This window comes from Cupressus sempervirens, chromosome 10, assembly GCF_028749045.1.
Source record: "Cupressus sempervirens isolate cs-2001-9-10 chromosome 10, ASM2874904v1, whole genome shotgun sequence".
Taxonomy (NCBI): domain Eukaryota; kingdom Viridiplantae; phylum Streptophyta; class Pinopsida; order Cupressales; family Cupressaceae; genus Cupressus; species Cupressus sempervirens.
The window spans coordinates 631,676,158-631,697,759 of NC_143127.1; positions in this window are offsets into that span (position 1 = coordinate 631,676,158).

A 21,602-nucleotide genomic window follows, 5' to 3' on the forward strand; every position below is an offset into this window, starting at 1 on the left:
TAAAGTAAAAGTCAAAAATAACAAAGACATTTGTTCCATGTCCCCCCATCTCTTCAATCCATCCTTCCTTTTCTTGACTAGAGGCTTCTATTTGAATTGGTTGTTCCAAAATGGAAGGTGATGTTTGGGTTAAACTCTTCCTCCTTTCCTCTTCCACTACTCTTCCTTACTAGGTTTTCATACTAAGTGGGATATACTCAATTTCCTCCCCTTCTTCCTCATTCTAAGCCTCTAGTATGGTCTTCATAACCTAAGGGGACAAAGTAATTTTCTTCTTCAACTTTCTCCTTTTCTCTTCGAACATCATCATCTTAGTTCAAGCTCTCTTAGATACTGATAAGGTGGCCTTTGCTTGGGCTATAGGGGCTTCTTCTTTTAGAGCCTCTACTTTCTTGAGTTGAGCTTGTTCTTGTTGAGTCATTTCTTATTGAGCATGTTATTCTTGGACCTCTTCTTGTTTTATTCTTTTTTGAGTAACCCTTTTCCACTTTTTACTCTTTACTCTCTCAGTCTAGAAGTACTCCACTTCATGTTCATGCTAATATATTATCTCTCAGGCCTTATTAGTGACTTCATTGGATATTTAGGGACTATGATTTTCATTCCTTTACCCTTCTTTGGTCATGCAGCTTCTTGTAGAGTTCCAAGTAGAAAGGTTTCTTGACCCACTCCTTGGTTAATTATATAACATATTGGGCTCTATGATAGATATCATCATTCTCCTCTTGACTAATCTCCACATTCACAATGGGTCACTCATAGATCTCATCCTATTTTATAATGGGTCCATCACATCAAGAGTATCCTTGTTCCACACCTTTAGAGGTACCTTCAAATTAAGTGTCCTTTCTTCCAACTATAGAATCATTCTACAATAGTCCCTAATCCAAACATCATAGTCATCTACATAGTATATCCGATCTTCAATTGCCACATTTGGTATAATTTTTTTTTCCCTACAAGATGTTGTACCATCCCAATATTGTTGAAGTAGGGTTGAGGTGCTAGATAATCTTCCAAGGGGTATGGATCCCATTCAGAATCAAAAGTGGTTGTGTCTTTTTTTTTCTTGACTTTGAAGGTTCCAATGGTGATTAGCCATATCCTTGTCTTCTTCTATTGTTTCCACACTCTGACATAAGTTGAGGTGAGTTATCTTACTATCTCCAATAGTAACAATCCATCTAAAGGACAATGAGGGAGATTTTTTGGGTACAAAAGGGTACCAGCTACCTGAATGTAGGTAAATGCTTTGACCTATATGAAATAAGCTCCTAATTGTGATTTTCAAGTTATCACTTCTATTGACATTATTTTAGCATAGTCCCCTTCGATAAAACAAATAATAAAAAAGATGAATCATTCATTCACCAATTTGTACTCAAAGTTTTTAAAAGGAAGCTTTTTTTTCATGAGTTGAAGGTAGACTATGTATGGCCACACAATTGCATCTTGCATACTTCCTCTCTTAGCCAAACCAAGATAATATGTTGGTCTTACATCTAAGAGGTACATGCCATAGGAGGTCATGTAGAATCATGGGTCATTCATCACTGAGATGAGTTTCTCATCTTATTTTTCACTGAGGATTGTAGCCCAATCAATTGGCATCCTTCATGTGTTGATGGTTTCTATGAAATTTACCATCTAGGTCTCTAGGTGACTTGCTACTAGGAGGTCTATGGCTCTCCTCAAAAGGACTATAGAGTATCCAATATCGTCAATCATGTACCCTCAGGTCATGTCAACCTTTCCACCTCTTTGGGTCAATGGTGACCTAGTGATGAGGTACTTCCCCTATACTATCTCCCTTGCCTCTAACTAGTTCTCCCTATATAACTGGTATGCCATGCCATAAGTGATTTGCAAATATTGATCTACCCTCGATCGAGGAAAAACTTCTCAATTTTTTGTGGTCTTATGTCCTACACAATTTCTCTAATTACACTCTTGACTATCTTCTTTACTAGTAGGTAGTGGTGAGATAGAGTCATTATTAGTTTAGATGACTTGAGGGATATTGGATGGGAAGTGAAATACACTAGCTTTCTCTTGCTCAATTTTGACACCATTCTTGACCATTCCTTGGGTTTATTGTATAATAGTAGAAACACATTCGAATCAATGTGCCCCAATTTAGTGTCTTGGATCTCTGAGTGTTTATCTCCAAATATAGACTTCTTTGGTGCTCCTTGATATTTGAAAGTCACTAGTTTGGGTGTGATATTTGCAACCATGGAAGATGAAGATGATACCATTTTACCTCCACAAAAGACAAATGTAAATATATCATTAATAAGAAACCAAAAATTCTCTAATGGACATGACTAGACTGGCAAAAAATGACTAAATTGGAATAAATTGATAAAAAAAGTTCTATAGGGCTGAAAAGTTCACATGCACAATAGGTGTACTTGTGCATGTGCACAAGGTGTGCAAGATATGTATGGCACACATCCTATTTCCATACCTTGTTTTAGTTTAGGTTTAAGTGCATATAGCACATGTAGCACATATTACATGTGTAGCACATATGTGTAACAGGCCCATGTTTGGTGCAAGTTGAGGGTGACCACTTGAAGTAGATAATGTGCATTTTAGGCATCATGTGCATGTGCAAATGAGGGTTTACCTTGAAGTCTATGGAATCTAAGGTCAAATTCAGCAAAGGAGTAGACCTCTTAAGGGTGCATAGGTGTATTTTTTGAGGGCTTCAAAATGCACAAGTGAGAAATATGCAGGGGTCTCTTTGTATTTATAGGTGTAGGGGTTAACATTGTGCACTTAGCACACCTCTGAAGGTGCATGTGCATATCTTTGGGAGTGGATGCTTTTGAGTGCACAATGTGTACCTTATAGTGGTGTGCATGGGTGCTATGTGTGCATATGTGCACCATTTTATTTAACTTGTGTAATTTTGACTTTTTATCATGTCAACACTATTCTATTTTGACTAGATAAGGAATTTAGACTAACCTAGACCTAGAGAGATACCTTTTTCACCAAGGTGCTAGACTAGGTGTTATGTTTTGGAGAATGAGGTCTATCACTCTAGGAAACAAAGAAGGGAGTCCCCATTTTGAATCCCAAAATAGCACATGTGTTTTAAAGCCACAACATTCATCACATACCTCATATCTACCTTAGATCCTTCAGTGCCATCCTTTCCCTTCACATTATTAACTTTAGTCTCAAGGGAGGCCATCCTTTCATTAATCTCAATGATCTCATGGAAAAAACCACTTGATGGACCTAAAATTTTCTATTAGGTTCTTCCTTGTAGTATGAAGATCATCCATCTATATCTCTAGCATCACTTTGAACCAAAATTAAAGGGTTGATAAGTTTCCTAAGATTAACATTACCAATCTCCTCATCACTCATAGTTAAATCCAATTTCTCTCTAGAAATTCCTAGCTTCATTACACTCATATCAATATTTTGAAAATAGTTTTCTTCACCATAGGGGGAGGGGTTCCCTAGGGGCAATCCATAGTAGGCTCTTGGGAAGGATCTAGAGGGATGTCATTGGAGACCTTCTTACCATATCTATTGGGAGTCTTTGACATCAGATTCTTTTATTTCTTTTTCTTCAAACTAGGGGTAGGAGAACCCTTACTCTTCATTTAGTTTTCCTACTCATCTATATCAGTCTCCATATCTTGCTACTCTTCATTGTATTCCTCATCAAAATAAATGACCACTTTAGTGATTCTTCATTTTTTACCCTCCTCCTTGACCTTTTTTAGGGGACTCTTGGAAGAGGAGTTATTTCCTCTATCTTTAGTGGTAATGACCTTGGAGTCCTTAGAATTTATACCTACACTATCCTCTATCTCTAAAAAATCTTGATGAGAGTCAGAATCTTCATAATCTCCCTTAGACTTTTCCTTTTCCCCAAAATATTTTCCCATTGAATGAATCTTGATATATTAGTAAATAAGAGGCCATTATGAAGATGAGGGTTATGAACCACCCTTTCCCTAATCCCTTTGATGTTGGAAGTCATAGAAGTGTGCACATAAAAGGGAATGGAGATTTTGATAGAGAATCTAAAATGGTTTAACAAAACAAAGTGATGGGTGCACATATGGGAAAATCTCATGTCTAGAGCAACATAATAAAAAATATCTCTCTATTGGATACAATTGATTAATTGTGTGTTGTCTTTGATGTTACACAAATGTTATAATCATTATCAGTCAGTATATACCGAGCTCACTCAGGTAGTGAAGAGAGTTCTTAGTGTCTACCGAGCATACCTATGTTTGTCTAGTTTAGAAGGTAGTGTCTACCGAGTTCACTTGGGCATCCAAGGAAAAGTTTTAGAAAGTGAGTGTTAATTGAGCTCACTTGGGTAATGAAGGCATGTTGGATGGAACCAGTGCTAACTGAGCTAACTCAGTTGCTAAAGGATTTTCATAAGTTTTTAGTGTTAATCAAGCTTCTGTTGGTTAACAAAGGAAATCATTTCAGAGTTAGTTTCTCTTAATTACTCCTCTTATATTTCAACCAATTGGTATCAGAGCTTTTGGTGCTTGTAGAGAAGGTTTGAAGGACCTAAGCTAAATATTAGGATGTCTTACAAAATGGAGATTCCCAAATTGAACAAAGACAATTTTGCACCATGGCAAGGACTTATGAGATTACATTTGGCTACCATCAATGATTCAGGTTGCAAGCATCCTGATGGTGAATATAAGACTCCCACTAGAGCATTATCAGTTGAATATATTCCTAAAAAGAAGTATCATAATATCATGATGATTGATATTGGATTTTCTCTCAGTTACGTTGAATTTGATGAGGTAGAAGATTGCAAAATTTCTTTTGCAATGTGGAACAAACTAAAATATATCTATGGAGGAGATGACAATGTAAGAAGAGGGAAAGCATAAAGCCTTAGGGGACAATTTGATCAAATGTGAATAAGGGAAGATGAAAACATTGAAAAATATGTAGAAAGAATTAAGGCCAGTATAAATGCAATCAAAGCATCTAGAGGAGACATCAAGGAGGAAACTATTGTAAGTAAAGTGCTCAGAACTCTTCTTCCCATTTATGCAATTAGAGTATCTACTATTCAAGAACTGAGATGTGATCCAACTAATAAGATAGGGTTGGATTCTTTAGTTGGAAGATTAATAGCTTTTGAGTTAGACAATTATTATAACTATGTTCCTGCTTCAAAGAATATTGAATATGCATTTAAAGCTAAACTCTCACTCAAAGAAAAGGGTAAAAAGTCAAAATCTTGTCAATTAGGAAGTGAAGAAGATGGATCATTAGAAAAAAATTTAGATAGTGATATTGAAGTTGTTGAAACCCTTCTTAAAAGGAAGTATTCCAAAGGAAGAGGGAAGTACAAAGGTAAAGTTCCTCTAATTTTTTTTTCTTGCGAAGAAATTGGTCACATTGCTGCTAGGTGTCCAAACAAGGAAATGAAGGATGAAAAGAAAATCAACAAGCATAAAGGCAAGAAGGACTCCAATAACTACAAGAACTTCAAGGAAAAAGGTAAGAAATCTTGTTTCATACCTAAATATTTTGATAACAGTGAAGATGAAATGGTTTATATTGCTTTGAAAGATGAATCTAATGATCAAGGAGATAAGATGACACTTATCTCTCATGTTCGTAAAAATGATAGATGGATTATTGATAGTGGCTACTCACATCATATGACTGGTGAAAAAACAAAATTTGAGCATGTGAAATATTATGATGGAGGTAGTGTAAGATTTGGAAACAATGAACCTTGTAATATAAAAGGAAAAGGATGTATCTTGTTAACTAAAGAACTTGTGTGTGATAATGCTTATTGGGTTGAAGGACTAAAACATAATATACTAAGTGTGGCATAGCTAAATGACATTGGATTCAAGGTAGAATTCATGAATGGATAGGCCAAACTACTAGATGGGAAAGGAAACTTGGTTGGTTTTGGCAAGCAAACAAAAGGCAATCTATTTTATCTTGATCTTAGTGATTGTTAATGTTTTATTTGCTCAAGTAGAAGAAAGCTAGTTATGGCACAAAAGACTATGTCAGGTGAACTTTGATAATCTAATTAAGATGAGAAAACATAAAAGAGTAAGAGGTATTCCTAGTTTGAAGAAGCCTGACATGGGTCTATGCAAGAATTTCCAGATTGGTAAGATGGGAAAGACAAGATTCAAAAGCAAAGACAATTAGTCAGAAGAAGTCTTGGAAATTATTCATATAGACTTATGTGGATCTATTGGAATAGAGAGTTATAGTGGAGAAAAGTTTTTCATTCTCTTTATTGATGACTACCCTAGAATGATGACAATAATGTACCTAAATGAAAAATTAGAAACTTTTCAAAAATTCAAGTGGTATTTAGCAAGAGTAGAAATTTTTTTTGGAAAGAAGTTGAAATGCCTAAGATTAGACAGAGGTGGTGAATTCATTTCCCATGAATTCAACAATTTTTGCATTGAAAGAGGAATCAAAAGACAAGTATCTACTCCTGGTACACAACAACAGAATGGTATAGTAGAAAGAAGAAATAGATCTATCATGGATTGTGAAAGAACCCTAATGATTGAAAAGAATGTTGCTCTCAAATACTGGAAGGAAGCTATCAACACTGCAGTTCATAATTTGAACAGAGTTTAGTTGAAAAAAGATTCAAACAAGACACCCTATCAGCTATGGTATGGTTACAAACCTAATGTAAGTTACTTGATAGTATTTGGAAGAAAATGTTACATATTGAAAGAAACTAGAAAAAAAGAAAAAATTTGATGTAAAAGGTGATGAAGGTATATTTCTAGGATACTCCTGTAGAAGCAAAGAATACAAATGTTTAAATTTATCTACCCACAAAATTATAGAAAGTGGACATGTCAAAATTGATGAATATGCAAAAAAGAGTGAAGAAGAAAGTAGCAAAGAGCCTGAAGACTACAAAAGATTCATTTACTATCAACTTGATACCCTTCCTATTCTATCTCAAAAGAAAGATGCTTCAATTCCTGAGTCCCTAGAAACTCCAATAGCTACCGAGTTACAGATAGTGCAACTCGAGCTGCAAGGACCCGAGTCACAAATAGAGGCTAATGAGCTAGTTCAAAATAAGCCTGATGAACCTAAATCATAGACAGAAGGACTCAAGCTTAAAACTAAAATTCAAGAAGAAGATGATGGAACTCATTCAAAGACTAAGGAGCACGTATTAGCAAGATATGTCAAAAGACATCATGTACCTGATCAGATCAATGGAGATTAATCAGATGGAACAATGACAAGAAGAAAATTAAAAGCTACATGTTTACTTGCTGAATTTGAACCTGGAAGTGTTAAAGATTCTTTAGAAAATAAAAGTTGGATTGAAGCAATGAATGAAGAGATAGAACAGATAGAGAAGAACAAAAATTGGACTCTTATTCCTAGACCCAAGGATAAAAATGTAATTGGTACAAAATGGGTATTTAGAAATAAGTTGAATGAAGATGGAAAGGTATCAAGAAACAAAATAAGATTTGTATGCAAAGGTTACTCTCAAGAAGAAGGTATTGGCTATGGTGAAACTTTTTCTCCTACAAAAAGACTTGAAGGTGTTAGGACTTTACTAGCATATGCAGCACATAGAGGATTTAAAGTGTATCAAATGGATGTTAAATCTACATTCTTGAATGAAATCCTTGATGAGGAAGTTTACATTGAGCAACCAAAAGGTTTTGTAGATCCTAGCAAAGGAGACATGGTTTTCAAACTACACAAAGCTTTATATGGTCTCAAGCAAGCTCTCAAATCTTGGTATGAAAGACTCCAAAATTACTTGGTAAAAATTGGTTTTCAAAGGACTAATGATAATATTAGTCTCTATATCAAGGAAGGACTAGATAAGAAGATTGTGTTAGAAGAAATATTTGTTGATGATACTTTATTTATAGGAAATGATGATTTATGCAAAGCATTCTCAGAAGAAATCAGCAAAGAATTCAAGACATCCATGTTTAGTGAAATAAAATTCTTAATGGATTGCAAATACAATAGAACAAGAATGGTATCTACATCACTCAATCTAAATATATCAAGGATATACTAAAGAAATTTGGAATGGACCATTCAAGACCAATTGGAACACCTATGTGTATTGTACATAAGCTTTCCAAAAATGATGATTCCAAAGAAGTAGATAAGACTACAATGATTGGAAAATTGCAGTATGTAATTCACACAAGGCCTGATATTGCTCTAGTAGTTGGAATAGCGGCAATATTGTCAACAAATCCCAAAGAAAATAACATGATGGTAATCAAAAGAATCATGAGGTATCTGAAAGGTACTGAAGACTATGGTTTATGGTACAAAATTGGAGGCAATTTGGACTTAAAAGTATTTACTGATGCTAATTGGGCAGGAAGTATTAATGACAGAAAAAGCACTAGTGGTGGAGCATTATTTCTTGGTAAAAGACTATATTTTGGACAAGCAAGAAGCAAAATTGTTCTTCTCAATCCATAATAGAGGTAGAATATGTAGTAGCAATAGTTAATTGCTCTAACATTGTTTGGTTCAAACAACTGTTGGAAGGAATGAAGGTAGAAATCAAAGATCTAGTTGTTATATATTGTGACAACACTGGTGCAATCAACATATTAAAGAATCCAATAATGCATTCCAAAAAAAAACATATTTCTATAAAATATCACTTCTTAAGAGAATTGGTGCAAGATAAAGAAGTCAGATTGGAATATGTGAATACAAAGGAACATATTGTAGACATATTCACCAAGCCATTACCTAAGTATGCATTTTTGTATCTAAGAGGTAAGCTAGCGATCATTCCCTATTTGAAATTCACTAAATGAAGCTTAGGAAATGCATCAAGTAGAACCTATTGAAGATAAATTAGTTGATGTAGAATCGACAAGGAAATATTGCAAATGAATCAGTACTTAAGGTACATTCAAATTTACAGAGTTATTATTTTTGGCATGTGTTGTCAAAGAGGGAGAAGTTTACTATCATATCTTTGAGAAATTTTTGGAACTAGAATAAAGTCAAAAATCAAAGAGGGAGAAGCCTTCTAAAAGATTAAGTATGCTGAAAGAGGGAGAATGTTATGAATGAAATTGGTAATAGCTACTATAGACAAAATTTAGTGAAAGGAAGATTTGATACTGATAGAGGGAGTTCTCAAATCCAAGATTTCATTGTGCTATGATATGTTGTGTTTCCATCAATGCCAAAGAGGGAGATTGTTTGATACAATTGATTAATTGTGTGTTGTCTTTGATGTTACACAAATGTCATAATCATTATTAGTTAGTATATGCCAAGCTCACTTAGGTAGTGAAGATAGTTGTCAGTGTCTTTCGAGCATTCTTGTGTTTTCCTAGTTCAGAAGGCAATGTCTACCGAGTTCACTCAGGCATTGAAGGAAAAGTTGCATAAAGTGAATGTTAATTGAGCTCACTCAGGTAATGAAGGAAAGTTGGATGGAACCAGTGCTAACTGAGCTAACTTAGTTTCCAAAGGACTTTTGTAAGTTTGCAGTATTAACCAAGCTTCTATTGGTTAATGAAGGAAATTCAGAGTTAGTTTCTATCGAGAAGGGTCAGCTAGCAAAGGATTTTCTTATTTTGTTGTATTGAGTTTAATTGATTTATCTATTGATTCCAATTGACTAAGGTGATAAATATTGATTATTGTAAGTTGTATTTGAGTTAACTTGACAAGGTAGAAGGTATAAGTAAAAGGTCAATTTGTGATTTTGAAACTTATGTAAGCAAGTGCGCAAGTGTGAGTGCAAGAGAATGTGTGAATTATGGTGATGTGATTGAAGATCTATTGGTAAGAAGAAGAAGTGAATTTGAAGGATAAGCATAATATCCTTGTGGTGCAACAAAGTTATATTCAATTAGGAAGGATCAAGTACAAGCTAGAATAGAGATCTGAAATCAGCAATTAAGTTGCATTCAAATAAGGTCATTTCACTACTACTCTCTAACCATTGTAGTAGTGATCTAAATCTATTAATAGAGTTGGCTTAACAACTATTTTGCAAATCCTCTAACAAGGTGACAATTACATTAAATTGTTCTCAAGACCTCTAACAAGGCCACTCCTAATAGGGTGATTAAATCCTTTAATAGGGTCACACCTAACAGTGTGTTTTGTAACCTTTAATAAGGTTGGCTCCTAATAGGGCTCACTTTAGAAGAGTGAAAATCAGTAACTAGTAATTATTGGTGGTTTTTTCCAAAATTGGGTTTCCACGTTAAATCTTGGTGTCAAATGTGTTAATGCTATATTATTTATGTGTTTGTAACTAAGTTAAAGTAATGGTAATCACAGATAACATCTAATGGTTTATATGTTAATCATTTACCGAGCTAATCCAATTACTACTGATTTATAGCATTTTGTGTGTTTGCCAACTTCAACAGTATTTTGTTTGCATTTTGTACTGATATCAAGTGGGATCTAGAATTTATTTTTGTAGTAACTAATTCAACCCTCCCCTCTTAGTTACTCCTCTTATATTTCCAACACTGTTAGATTAAACCTCTAGAGTTTTTATATAGAACTAGGAGGATAATATGTATTACCATCCTTAATTAGAGCATTGTGTTTCTCCTAGTACTTTAGGCAATTCCTCAACAACACTATCAGAGATCCTCCTATCTCTACAAAAATTCTTCTCGATAATAGGAGTTCTAGTAACATGGGATATGAGCTCTTCTCTAACTATGAAACATTACCCAATAATTTTTAGGGTCCCTTCATTCCATCACTTGAGGAAAAGCTTGGTAAACTCAAGGTTAAAAACCATGAAAATTCTCCAAGAATGGCATGAGATCACCAACATGAAATATCTCCCACACCCTAATTCTTCTCATCTATTTATCACATTTCTTTATCCCATTGTGTATTTTTTGTCCACCCATTCTCTTACTATGCAGTTCCCACACTAGAAAATTGACCAAACAACAAAGAAGGCACTTGCCCAAATTAAATTAGTTTTGAATAAAATAGAAAGAGATGACACTCAAAATCACCTAGAAAACATGGGTGGGTAGAAAGGGAAATTATTACACCACCCATCCTTATGATCCATCAAATGCCTAGTAATTAATAAACCATCATCTTAAGGTATCATTAAAATCATTTGAAATAAAGCTATTATTATCATTAACCATACCTTAATTAATACTTGACATGAAATCTATAGCAAGAGAAATATCACCTTTCCAACACATCCTCTTATTGAGTCTCACTGCCATATTGACAATAGATTCAATGACTTGGTTAGAATCATGGCACACATAAGAGAAATAATAATTATCCATAGTGTTAAGGATTCTAATAGTCTCTTGGATTATATTGTCAATAGTCCAAGAGGGTTTGGTATCCCCTTTAAATAATTGATAGTATTTTTTGAGTTTCCCTCCATCCAAAGATTAGATATACCCATGTCTTTAGCCTTTCTATTATCTTGAAGAGCCCTCATCACATCTACTTAGTGATTAGTATGCTTTCCCAAGGGAAGTACCACCATAAAAAGGCATTAGTCAATTGATTTCTCAACACCCCCACACCTAGCAACCCATGGTTTCCCTGACCTGCCTCATAAAAGTTAGCTTTCTACCAATCGAATGGAGGAAAGAGCCACTTACTATCACTTGAACTAAAATCAACTTGATTACTAATAATCATAGACTCAATCACCACATTAAGATTAGAGGATCCTGTTGATCCCTATAGTTGGTTGTCTATTAGTGTTAAATAATTATTCATTTATTTGGTAGAGTTGGTTGGTCATCACTGTGACCAAACCATCCTACTAAGGTTGAATAATATATTTATAATTGTTCATATTTCAGTTAAGGCAAAGCAATTATCTAGTCATTGAGTGCTCCTATACATGTTGAGTAAGATAGAAGTCAAATCATGTCGAGAAATATAGAGTCAATTCATGTCAACTTATATAATGAATGTCGAGCATTCAGAAGACGAGGGACAATATTAAGACTAGTCATGACATGGTGTCAGCGTGTTCATGTGTTGAGTGAACTAGTTTTAACATCTTTGTCTAGAATTGCACAAATACTAAGGTAAAAAGTTTTTGACCAAATTATTGCATGTTTTAATGTTTGAGGAATAATATAAGGAGTTGATTACACAATTTAAGATGGATCATTAATCCCTGTGTAAGGTGTTTAACCAATCAAAAAAATAGAAGGTTTAAGTGATGAAAGGGAGAACTCTAGATTGTTAATATTGATATAGAACCTTCTCTAGTTGGTTATATAAGGAGGGTCCAAACCCTAATTTCAATAATGGTTAGAGTGTATGCATGAGAAGTGAAGTTTGGATGCTTGAAGAAAATGTTGAAGGTGATACAAGGAAGAGTGACTGAGCAAAGTAGTGAAGTGCAGAACAAAGTTATATTAGATCAGAGAAGGATCAAATAGTGGAAAGAGGTTATCCATAATAAATAATTATAGTGCTAATTGAAGGATCATGTACTAATACATTTTAGCAGAGTGAATCAAGCTAAATCTCTTGACATAGTGGTCCCAACAAACATATGTAAATCTCCTAACAAAGTGCTTACTTTATTGTAAGGTTTAAATCCTTTAATCAAGGTAGACTGAATAAATCTTGTAAGCTCTTAAAAGGGCATACCCCTCATAAGGTAGATAATTAGAAGTAATCAAAATTTTATTCCTAATAGGAAAAAATTGTTACTACAGTAGTGAAGATTTGTGGGTCTCATCCCCACCTCAGTTTTACCTTCACCTTGGAGAGTTTCTCGGTAACCAAATCTTTTTGTTATGTGTTGATCATTTACTTTTATGTTTATGGTTGTGATTAGTAGATTAAATTTGATACATCATTGCAATATATGTGAGATGTGGTAGTGGTGAAAGATATTAGTTTGATAATTATTGACACAAAAGATTGCACCTTTGCCTAAAGTCTTACCTAAAGAAAACCTCGTATAACATGGAAACAATCTTAAAAGTGTGGGACTTTGTGACTTGAGATTGAGTCCTAGGAGAAGGAAAGTTTCCTTAGTATTAGGATACACCTAACTATTTCTTGAAAGAATAAGGGAGAAGGAATGAATGAAATCAAACTACCTAATCTAATCTAAGAGGAGGTGATACACCAAATATTATGTTCAACCTTATCTTTGCTCAAGAATGCATAGTTTACCAATACAACCTTAAAGTATACTAATCCAATCCTTTCTTAATCCAACAACCATATGTAGTTAGAAACCAAAATAATTCTTATAAGGAAGATACTTTACTTTATATCATTCAAAGGCCAAGTAGATACAATCATATAGTTTGAGAAATGAAGATAGTACATTAATACAAAGGGAAGAAGGTGTTGCATAGTGTATCAATGGAAGAAAGAGATACAAAAAATGAGTATATTAGCTTAGAATAAAAGGAAATTAGAGTAGCAAAGCATAGACATACAATACTAGAGAATCAAGGAAAAGATTGACCCTAAGAAGGGTTACAAAATCTTCTTTTAGAGTGAAAGCATAACTCAGATAGCTTCTACCCTAAGGAAAAACTCAACAATTGTATTCAATATTGTAGAGAAAAATCACTATAAATCTAGGAGAGATCTAATTGTGGCACACATCTAGACACAAGAAAAAATCACTTTGTTACGAAACAGAGCCCTGAGAAGATAGAAATAGTGACCATTTATGGTCTGATTGATTAGATGAATCACCAGGTGGTAATGAATCATTCCTTTACATTTATCAGGCATGGGGAATGATGAAAGTGGTTGAAGGGGATCAAAAAGATCAAATTTTCCATCAGAGAGTTGCTTCCTTTGTTATCATTATGCTAAGTCACCCATTTCAGCAAGTCAAATGGGGTCAACCTTAGGCTTTGCCACATGGACCTGTCATATTCTATCATTCTACACCCTACTAGAATTCAACTTTTGTTTTATGTTTGACCTCCTATTATCACAGCTTCACCACCACCTTCCTTCACTAGTAGTTATTCCTTACAAAACCAAAATTGACTACCTACCATTTCTTCGTAGCTTATCTTCAAAATTTTCTAGTAACTATTGTGACCAAACAAAACTATGAACCTGGCATTTCACATTGTCACCAAATAATATATGACTTAGCATTAGATACCTACACCGAGTGATGAAGTGTGATAAAAAATACCAACATTTGTGTCATTGTGACATGATCCTTGACTTTACATGAAATGGCCATGACCATGCAAAAATGAACTTAATTGTCATTGCCTGCTCTTTGCCTAGGCCCACTAATACACATGTTGCATCATTGTTATCTCACTATATAAATTAAGTGTACAATTTTCCATAATGACATAGCAACATGTGTTGATTTCTTTGGATCCAACAATAAAAAATATAGCTGGGACCCTTCTTGCATAGTTCATCTCCTCAATCAATTAGGAACTGCCACATAACCAACATCATCTTTATCTTATGTTATCACTACTTTGTAGCTTGATTCCTTAAGCCATCACTGACCCTAGTGACTATGTGTACAAGGTGATTCACAACTTCACTGTCCTGGCCATAGTTTACACTAAACTACCTACAATCATGCGAATGAAGAAGGGTTGTGACATCACAACTTAAACCTTGGGTCAAGATCATAACTATGTGACTGAGTGATAAAGAGGGATCACTAAATCACCACTCATAACTAGATGTTAGCCTTCTAAACTATGAAGCTATGTTGACTATTGAAAAGACTGTGTCACACATTCACACCTCTTTTAATAGTTAAGCCATAGACTACAATGACTAGGTGATTAAGAGTAGTTGCACAATCATGACTTGAGTCTCCAAGGGGATAAAGTATAAAAAAATGAGACTTAAGATATAAAGGAATAAGCCAAAGTTTTTAATATATCCTTATATACCATTTGATCATTTGAATATTTGAATAGATATGACCGTTGGACATATTTGATAGGCAAACTTAAATTTTGGCAAGTGGGAAAATATGGCTGACAATTTTGGCGACTTGGAGGGGATACTAGCCAGCTAAGTATAAGATTAGTGCCTTTAAGCATCCATTGGGCTGTAGAGTCACAAAAAAGTAGAAACTATTCTACAAAAAACTAGGAATATAGAGGGACTATGACCTTTGTAGCTGTGAAACAAAAAGAACTCTGCCTCCTCTAAACTGCAAACTCAAAACTTGCTATCTCCAAAATAAATAACATGTTCTCATGCACTTATTGGACACAAGAAACTAACTTAATATATACAAAAAACCCTAACCCTCTAGAAGCAGGGTTTGAGGTAAATCCCATTAACTAGAATGGGTAGAACATCACCATTGGGCCTAGATAACTGGAAAGCATTAGCCTTCTTGCAACTAGTGATAATGGAAGGCCTACTCCAGATAGCATCAAACTCGGAACTCCTTCTAGGCTTGGCTCTATTTGCATCCCACTTGAGGAAAAGGTCTCCTCTAAAAATTCTATCCTTGGTCTTCTTGTCAAAGCTCCTTTTGACTTGTCATTGATGTATCTCAAGTGTTTACATAGCCTACTATCATTTTTCTTCTAATTTAACTAGTTCTAGTAACTTGATTATCACAGGATCATTTTCCTCTAGCTCCAATTGATGAGCCAACTCAAGAGAGGGGAATTCCAATAAAATAGGAAATCTGGCTTCCCTTTCACAAACTAGCATAAAAGGTGAACTCCCAACTACTCTCTTGGGTGTAATTCTATTAGCCCAAAGGGTTGTCTTCATTTTGGCATGCCAACTCCTTTGACTATCTTTAATTGTCCTCCTCATGACCCTACTAAGATTCTTGATAGAGGATTCAGCCAAGTCATTAGCTTGGGGATAATAATTTGAGGAAGTGCTCAAATATATCCCATATTCTAGAGCCTAAGAACATATGTGAGCTCCAACAAAAGATTTTGCATTATCGAATATGATAGTTGAGGGAACACCAAATCTTATCATAATTCTATCAAGAAATTCAACTACTAAAGCCTCTGTTGCATCCTTCAAAGCTATTGCCTCAGTTCATCTTATGAAATAGTTTGTGGCTACCAAGATCTATTTATGGCCAGCACTAGAGGGTGGATTTATCAGACCAATGAAATCCAAACCCCATTGGGAAAAAGGTTGGTCAACTTGAATGGGATATATGGGAGAGGCATCTAACCTTTGCTTTCCTAAGAAGAAAGAACATCTCTCACACTTCCTTACCCAATTATGGAAGTCATTAAATAGGGCAGGCCCATAATGGCCAGTCCTCATTATTTTCATTACAATGACTCTGGCTAAGAAATGACCACCAACAAGGCCATCATGAAATTCTTAACTTGATCTATCTGTATACATTTGACAAGGACTCCATCAGAATCCTTTCTAAATAACACTCCATCCACTAAGACATAGGGAATAGTTTGCAATCTAAACTATCTCCTCTTGGCCCTATCTAGGCCTTGGGAGTATCCTCCTTTTGTTAAGAAGGCACTCATGTCCTACAACCAGTCAATCTAATCTTCATTCTCCACTAGTTGTTCATTTTGCATTAAGAAGGAAACCTCTCCATGTGTCTCAAAAGGTGAATTCATCTATTCACATAGTCCCTTCCCTTTGACTAGCTTGGTGATCTTAATATCTATGTCATATTCCATGACTCTAGTAATCCATCCAGCTCTCTTCTCATTGATATCCTTGTTCAAGAGGAAATCCTTTACACTTGCATGTGGGACTAAAAGCTGTAATTTTTTGTAAGACAAGAGATATCTAAATTCGTTGAGAGCCCTCACAATAGCAAGGACCTATTTCTCTACATAACTGTATCTTTCCTCATAACCATTAAGCCCTTCACTAAAGAAAGCAATTGGTTGTTCCAAATTTTCATCAGTTAACTGTGTAAGAACAATTGAAATGCTTGAATTTCCTCCAAGGGAGTAGAGGATGAAATCTCTATCAATTTTGGGATTGACAAGCATATGGGCTGATGTAATTGACTACTTGATTTCTTCAAAACTAGCCTTTCCCTCTTTGGTCCAAGTGAACACCAGGTTCTTCTTTAACATAATTGTGAGAGGCTTTACCATAGAAGAAAGATCATGGATGGACCTTCTTATGACTTTGATCCCACCAAGGAAACTCAACAATCCTTTATTATGGGTGGGAAGTGGGAGAGCGAGAATTGCTTCTACCTTCTCTAGATCTATTATTAACCCATCTCTCGACACAATATACCCTAAGAGATTTCCTTGGTTAGTAGAAAATACACACTTCTTGGGGTATAAGGACACACCATATACCTTATTCTCTACATCTTTCAAATACTTGTGTCAGATGATCAAAATGATCTAATGCATGCTTTGAAAAGACAATTGCATCATCCAGATATGCTAGCACAAATTTTTCCAATAAACCCCTAAGGGCCATCTCCATTGCCTTCTAAAATGTGGAACCTATATTGGTTAGTCCAAAAGGTATCTTAAAATAAATATAGGTACCCCATTTAGTAGTGAAAGAAGTCTTATATGTATCAGACTCTTGAACCCTTACTTGGTTATAGTAGAAAACCCATCTAAGAAGGAAAACCTTTCTAAACCACTAATCTTGGATAGGATTTGTTCCACAGAGGGAAGGGGGTGGTGATCTTTAAAAGAAGCCCTATTAAGGTCTTTAAAGTCTACACATAGTCTAATATCTCCACTCTTCTTCCTAATAGGAACTAGTTTAGATACCCATGAGGAGTACTTGATAGGGAAAATAATGTTGGCCTCTATGAACAATTATTTTCTTATTAATGATTCAATCTTAGGGTTAACTAGTCTCTAATTATACCTAACAAGCTTGAAATTATTATCTAAATCTATGGTGTACTAAGATAATTTTGGGTCAAAACCCTTTAATTCTTCATATGTCCAAGCAATAACATCATTGAATTCTTGACATAATTTAATAAAGACCTATTGTTCAAATATTAGTGCATATGTTTCCCAAGTTGAGAGTCTTTCCATTAGCAACAGTGACATGCATATGACCATCCTTTCTTGCAGTTAGATTTAAACCCTTACCCTTTTCTTGATCATTAGAATTGAAATGCCCTCCAAGGTTTCTAGACCTTTAGGTAACTTGTTGGAATTCAAGTTCAAAATCTGGCCTCCATACCGACTTTGGAGCTTAGACTAATTTTTAGCATAGAACTCTGCTTCATTTTGCAAGAAATTGACAATCTGTACATTAGATTCAAAAACCTACCAATTTATGCAATTATCAGGAACAACAAGCCTTACAAAAATTATAATTTGTTGCTCCTTTTCATTAGCAACATGCCTTAGTATATCATAAGAAGCACCAATTGTTGCAAGCCTATCAACATGTTTATTTTCTCTTTTGGGGACACTCTAGATGTTGAATGCTTGGAAGCCCTCAAGAAAATCCCAAACTTTGTGTTTATATGATTTGAGGAGGTTATTCTTAGTAATATATTGGCTTCTCACTTGATTAAAAATCAACTTACTATCCATGTACACCTTCAAGGACTTGATTTCTCTCCATTGTGCAAGTTGAAGTCCCTAGATTAGAGCTTCATACTCTACTGTATTATTAGTGCAATTGAATTGGAGCCAATAAGAGAAATAATATTTCTACAATTCAGGGGAATGAGCATGACACCATCCCATGAGCCATTTTTATTTCTTGAGCCATCAAAAAACATGCTCCAAAATCCATCAATATTCTCTTCATTCTTTATGAGATTGAGAATAAGAGCATTCCTCTCTGATATGCAATATGTGCCAAGGCTTGTCTCTAGAGCTTCTTGTACTAGATCAAAGTAATAAGCAGGGGCCCACTCATCCAAAATAAATTTGGGCATCTCCGCCAAAGAAGTGGCAGGCTCATGTACTATGTCTCCATCCTCTTCTTAAAAAAATAGTGTAATTCATGTTTATGGGACTAGGGATGTAGGATTCTATATGATTGAGGGCCAGAGGCTTTGCTTTTATGGAAGATTTTGTTCTATGCCTTATTTAAAAAAACATATAAGACCAATAAGATGAAGTATAACCACCTATTTGTGCAGTAAATTCTCTAGAAAAGTAAATGGAAAAATGTGGTTTAACCTTGGCTACTGATATATCTTTTATTATAGTAAAACTAGGGAAAGCTTACAATGCCCTCTTTACATTTTTTAAGACTACTATAGTCTTGATAGAGCTACTATCTAATTGGAGCACATCTCTAACCATTGGCTCATATTTAATACCCATGAGGTTGGCTACACACCTAGGCATTGCAAAGCTACTAGTCCCTAAATCTATCATACAATTATGAACTATTTTTTCTCCTATATTTAAAGAGACATAGAAAGGAGAAGGCTGAATTTTCTTACTTGTTTCTCCTTCTTTCATTGGCTGCAGTAGGCTTGTTGCATTTTCTTCTCTAGGTGGTTTATCTTTCACTTCTATGCTCTCTATCTCCTACTGTAGTAGCTTCTTTTGTGATGGTATAGTAGCAACAACATTCCATATAGAGATATTGACATTAGTCTTCTTTATTTGATCTATCATATTGAAGGGAGGAGCATTGACTGCCTTGAGTAAAGCTTTAGGAAATGTATGGGTAGGTGGTTGAGAAGTCTAAGATCTAGTAGACTTCTTATTGCTCATATCTTGTCTTTGATAAGGAGTAATATTGGATTGTACATTCATCATTGACACATGAGGAAGCTTGATTAGGTGAGAGAGATGTAGCATCTTCAATAACTCTTTTTTCACTTCTAGTATTTTGAGCTATGACATCAATGCTAGCATGGCAATGTTCTTCTAAATGATGGTTCATGAAAGAAAAATCACCCTATCATTGTAGATGAGAAGAATCAGCATGTTGATTAGTATTGTGTTGTTGATATACTACATGTTCTTGTGTAGTTAATGCCAAATAAGACTATGCCCTTTGACACATACAATATCCATAGGAGTAATTAAAAAAAGGGTAAAAATCTTAATCTTGAGAAAGATTATTTTGAGAGAATAAAGCCTTATTTAGGTTGGTATTTGTAGTATGGGTGTTGTCAATAGGTTTATTCTAATTGTAGGGAACATGAATCAAGTTTGGATATCTATTATGTATAGGACCTTGATACTGAAGTTGGGGAGGCTTATTATTTTGATCTTGTTGCCTCTTCATAGTCACAAACTCATTACTCATTTTTTTGCATCACTACACTATTGTCCTCCATCTTCTTTTCTTGATCCTGCAACTTCTTTTCCATACTCTAAATTAATGTTTTCATGATGGCCTTAATCCTATCAACTCCATTAGAAGATGTGGAAGCTATTGGGACCACAACAAGGGACTAACTTGTAGAGGAAGCAAGGATAGGGGCTACAATAGCTTGATGATTGGGCATGTCACGAAAGAAAGGCATTGCAGGCCTTAGAAGTAACTTCCCTCCTTGTATCAAGATATTTTATGGTCTTATGGCTATCTCATAATCATTTGGTAAAGTTTCCCCTCCCATAGATTGTAGAGTGGTATCAATATCATTGTTAAAGGCTATAAGGTAATACAAGAAAGCATTACCAGGGGAAGGCTTCACTATAGTAGGTATTCTATCCCATGTCTTTTGAAATCTATAATTAAAATCTGTCATATATTCATAGGGTGTTCTCTTGATGGTTGGCATCTTCTCTAAAAGTGATAGGTGATAACTTTTGTCCTCAAAATGCTTACAAAGCCCTACTCCTAACCTATCCCAATGAGTTATGAGGAAAATCTCTATACCATTGTAATGTTTTTCCTTTTAAGGATAAAGCTATAAGCTTAACAAAAACATCATCCTCTACAATACCATGTATATTATAGATATTTGAAATCTCTTGAATATGTTCTATAGGAGAGATGAAAGTTTCACCTGTGAAATTAGGTATACTTTTGAGAGCTGATGCTAGAATATCATGTCTTTGAGCCAAAAGGAGAGGACTCCCACCATTAAAGGTGGAAAATGCATGTGTTCTAGGTTGTGCGATATGGAATAATGGCCTATTTATATGAAAATATGGTAACCTAAATAGAGATCTATCAATAGGAGGACTGGAGAGAGATATTGCAGGTGTATGTGCTACTATTGTACTCCTAACTGGTGATAGAGATAATATATTTGTGTCTTTTCTAGGGTTTGAAAATGAAAGCTCAGTGTATTGAACATTACCTCTAGAAGATGCCCATGTATGATCCTTGGGCATGAATCACAAAAACTTGGTCTAGAAACCAGATGTGTTGTAGGACAGAGTCACCAAGTACTTAAAAAATGAGCCTCTTGAAGGCCTAAAAATACTAAGAGAAGTACTATCTTCTTAGCACATATTGGAACTTTTATTCTTTGACACTAGTAAACTTATAATGCTTCAAATGTTAGTCCCACCGGGTATGCCAAAAATTTTTGACACAAAAGCTTGCACCCTTGCCTAAAATCTTACCTAAAGGTAGTCTCATGTAATATGGAAACAATTTTGAAAGTGTGGGACTTTGCAACTTGAGATTGAGTCTTCGAAGAAGGTTGGTTTCCTTACTATCAGGATGCTCCTAATTAT